Genomic DNA, 5,113 nt, shown 5'->3' with positions numbered 1-5,113 from the left:
ATATATATATATATATATATATATATATATATTATGCAAACATAATATTTTGATAATTTGACAGTCCAGCGTCGGACTTTTTTGTCTAGAAATTATTTCAAGTGCAGGGTTTGAACGCTGATCAGAGCAAAGATAGAATTGTTAAAAAAATATATAAATATACATAAAACAAATTCGATTAAACTTTCTGAATATAAGGTAAAAAAGTATCGTTAATAATGCTGGAAAAATGCTGACGCAGTTTAATATCCGAAAAGTAAATTTTGTGCAATTTCCACATCAAACGGTAGAATAAAAAAATAAAATTGAAAAATATCTTTATCAACCTATAGATAGTACCTTTAAGTACTAAAAATATATTTTCTTTCCTTCGTTTATAATCCATAATGATATAAGGCATATTTGTACGATTTTAATTTACCTCTCATCACTTTCTTATATCATAATTAGAATTTTACTTTTTTTTTGTATTGATCTATAACGTTATGTAGTTATATTCAGTTATATATTTGATTTATTCTATGTACGATTAAAATATATTCAGTGATATTTTATTTTGATTTTTTTTTACTTTTTTAGTTATATATTTATTAAAACAATTTTATAGAATGTATTCTAGATTAACAAAAAAAAATATTTGGAAGATCGATATTTATTTGTAATTATATTATCTATTCTACGGTCGTAGCTCAATCAGTTTTATCTCGTATTATTTGATTTAATGGAATAAAAGAAAATTTCTGGTTTCTCGTTAAGTAAAATTTTTTGAAGTAGAAAAATATATTAAACAAAAATTTTGAGGTTATGAACGTAGAAACTATAACTACAATATTACAAAGTAGAAAAACATCATTGGAAGAACTACCGGAAGACATACATTGGAAAACATGATATACTTCAAATTCACGCCTTTCGTGTTGGCAATCGCAAAAAACGTTTTTCAATTTTTAATATTATTTTATCGCTTCTCTATTGACGTTTTTAATTAAAAAAAAAAAAAAAAAAAATAATCAAAATATATTAATCTACCAATGCAACTCAATTATCAAAGATCAAAAAATCTTATTTGTCTAGGATAGCTGAATTCAATTGATTGTTTTAATATAATTAAATTTATTGGTGCTTCATTAATGCCCTACATTCGCAATATCACGCATGTTACAATATACACGAATTCCAACGGACGGGATTTTGGCGTAATTCATCCCGTCATATAGCGAGGCTACAAAATCTTCTTACACATATAAGTACTACAATATCCGATGTATTAGATAGTAACAAGGGAATAGTTTGAAGGATCTTATATGCACAGTAATAGTTCGTGGTATTCGTTTCGACCACGAAACGCGTAAGCGGTTCTTCCGTTCGACTGTAATCCTTAAGCTCGGTCGGTCCGTTGAATCTCGGAAGTTAGTACTACGCAAAAAATTGCGCCAATAGATCTGTTTAAAAGACACGGGTCTGCTAATGCGCAAAGTTGATCCGCAACACACGCGCTGCACGCGAGTAGAGTGTACAATGTGCATAATCTAATGCGTTAAGTTCACGGTTCAAACACTGCCGTCAGATCAGTTATAAACGGAAACAAAATACAAAATAAGGTACTCATCATCATAATGCGGGGGTTTTTTTTCGTTTATTTTTAACAAAAAATATCGATCGCCCTAGTCTTGTTAAAATACCTGAACGATTTAGTGATACTTGCCCTCCGGTCAGAACCACAAGCTCAGCTACCTCAAAGAAAAAATAAATTACTCGTATCCCTTCGGACATTGATTAATCGTGCGTTTAGATGACAGAACGATGTGAGACCCTCCCTCCCCCAACCCGAGATTAGGGACTTGGTTGCGCACTGGGTTTTGGTGGCCTGTGCACTACTGTATAATATTCGCTTAGTCGCACACAAAGTATAGACGGAATGACGGGCCGCGGCCTCCGGCTAGAAGTATTATGTCCGTAGATATTATTATATTTTTTTTTCTAGATCATATTAATAACACGGCGTCAAAGTGAACACTTATGGTGAAATTAATTATTTCATAATTTGGGCGATAGGGAAAAAATTTACTTTTGAAATTTCAAAATCCATAAAGTTAAAAAAAACGCACTTTTTGATACAAGTTGAAAATTTCAAATTAATGCAATCGAAAATCGAATACTTCGTCTCGCTGCCAACGTTAGTTTATTAGAGAGTGGTATGCGTATCCGGTAGCTTTATTGACCAAGCAATAAATATCATTCAGTATACATTAGATAACCTTTTCGCCGACAATAACATTCCGTCAATAAATGAATACTATTACGATTTATGTATATGATTAACCGATAAGTCTACTGGATATGTTCATCATCTCCGATCAACATGCACTGTAGTTACGAGACCAATCATTCGAATTTTGTTTGCGATGCTTTAGAACGACTACTTGCGCCAGGCTCTTTTGCAATATTGTACTAATTAGCAGTGGCGTATATAGGAATTAATTACGGGGGGGGGGGTTTATGAAAAAATATATACTAAATGAAGGTTTTAAATTAACTTATTTTTAATAACTATGAAAATTAGAATACATAAATTTAATTACAGGACAAAGTCTAATTTTCGAGGTAGATTTGCAAAATTATTTATCACTTCTTCAGTGTTTATTGAAATACTTCGATGAATTGACATGAGATAATCCTGTTAGTCGATTTTCGCTTGTACTATTTCTCAAGCACGACTTCAATATTTTCAATATCGAAAACGATCTTTCTGATGACGCTGTTGAGACTGGTAAAGTTACTAATATTGAAATTAAGCATCATATATTTGGAAAAAAATCAACGGATAGTTTATTTAAAGTATCAACAGCAGATTTGGATTTCTGACAAACCACGGAACATTTGCAATTATTCTGAGGACTTTGTTTTGGACAATTTGAATTTTTTTGATGAGCGAGGATGCACAATTACCCCATACCGGGCAAGCGTAGGTAAGAATTGGGCGTATAATTTGCTTAAAAATTAGGAGAAAGCATTTTTTTCCCATACTAGACAGTTTGGTTTTAATTAATACATAGATTAAAGAAATGCACACGTGGGTCGTACTAACCATAAATTTCGGGGGGGGGGTTGAACCCCCCAACCCCCCCCCTCTATATACTCCACTGCTAATTAGTGAGAACGCAGACGTTATTTTTCTCATCCGTTTCGGGAATGAAATCCAAATCCGGCTGTCCTTCGATTTGGTCAACATCTGCAGCTGATATTATCCGTCGGGGCGTATCACAAGGTAGGCCGTTATATATTTTATACGATATCACATTGGTCCGGAGCCGTAGAAATGCTTACACTCGTCGGTTTAGCGTTTTATTGTGAAAAAAGGGTATCCGTTGTAAGCGTGCCATTTGAATTTTGCCGCGGGAATCAATGAGGTGCAAACAAAACATTGTTGTCGTGTTCCGGACAGTTACCCGGAATGGACCGCACCGCCATTATAACGTATACGTATAATATGCGTTTGTAATAAATATAATATATTCTTCGTCGACGGCACGTGTACACGGTCGCACGTACACACCGATATCAAACCCTCCGAACCCGGTCGATACGATTTCGGCACAGTCGACGTTATGTTCCAACAGTGGACGTGGACAGTGGCCTCTGTTCAGCAGCGAATTTGGCGGTTTTTTTTTTTTTTTTTTAAAAAAATACAAAACAAAAAGTTAGATGGAATTACGATTGTCTTCTCTTAAAACACTCGTTTGTACGAAATCTGCGTAAATAATAATGACCCAAAATGAAAATGTACGTAAAAATAATAGTAAGTAGTATAGTATTGTACAATTATTGTATACTATTTGATGATGTGCGCCCGTAAGCATGGCTATGATCGATTAATCATAGAGTTTGTTATAATGGGGCGACTATTGCACGCGTGTGCGCATTAAAATACGTCGCAATCGCTGTCAAACAGTTGTAATCCCACGTCCGTCATAATATAACGACCGACGCGGCGATTGATATAATTTACGATCCTTTTGCACCCGGTCGATTTATGATCCGTTTTTCGAAAAATGTTTATACGTTTAATCGATTCGAACTCGTGTGTGGATGTGCACTATTCTCGCGCGTTTTTCACACGTGTGCTTTTTAACACACTTAATACCTTCACTCGATTCGGTTCTCCTTTTTCCGCTCGAGTCCTGAACACTGCTGATCTTAACCTAACCATTTACTCATTTCGAATTGTACGTACGACACTTTCCTGTACCCTTTGATCAAAAACTGTAAATTATTTTTCATTAAATTTTGTGTTCTATTAAAAAGCTTTGTAATTTTTCCTTGCGTTTTTATAATAATTGTAAAAATATTTTATTTGGTATTCGGTTCTGATGGTTGAATATGTTCTATGTATCATTACAAATCATTACTCGAAAACAGTCGACGTTTCATAGTAATATATTCTTGAAAATCATATCACATTATTTTAAATTAATAAAATTAAATTAACCTAATGGATTATATGTGTATTTAAAAATTTTAGTGAAGTCATGCCTTTTTTTTGAGTGTAAAAATGTTATCGATTCGTTAAAAACTGGTTTTCTGTACATTTTAAAAGTTTGAGTTATTTTAATGTGTACTTATTTAATTTATATAAAAAATAAAAAAAAATTATAAATAATGTACAGTGTACATTGTACATATATATTTTAATTGCGGTGCCATAGTATCGAAAGAAAGGAGCAATAAAAATAAAAAGAAGAAGTTATTGTAATTTTCTGAGATATTCCGGAGAATTTCAAAAATAACTTCCGTACTTAGTTTCCAATTGAATGATAATGTTACATTAAACTTCTGTAACAATTATTACCCTGCGTATTTGAAAAAAATTTAAATAATAGAAAAATATTGTATATATCGTTTGTTGAAATATAAAACTTTTTCACTTCATTAGAATTCTGTAGTACAGAATATAACATTGACAATACTAGAAAGAGAAAATAATGTTTACGCAATTTTATCGTCGATGGTTTTACTTAGGTAAAACTTAGATATTTATTTAAACTTCTCGCAGCTCTTGTTTTAATATTTCAATTTACATTTCAATCTCGCGCAATTCAGTAGAAAGATATTA

The sequence above is a fragment of the Sipha flava genome, unplaced genomic scaffold (assembly GCF_003268045.1).
Source record: "Sipha flava isolate LNK unplaced genomic scaffold, YSA_version1 48_pilon_pilon, whole genome shotgun sequence".
NCBI lineage: Eukaryota > Metazoa > Arthropoda > Insecta > Hemiptera > Aphididae > Sipha > Sipha flava.
This window is presented reverse-complemented; position numbering follows the sequence as displayed.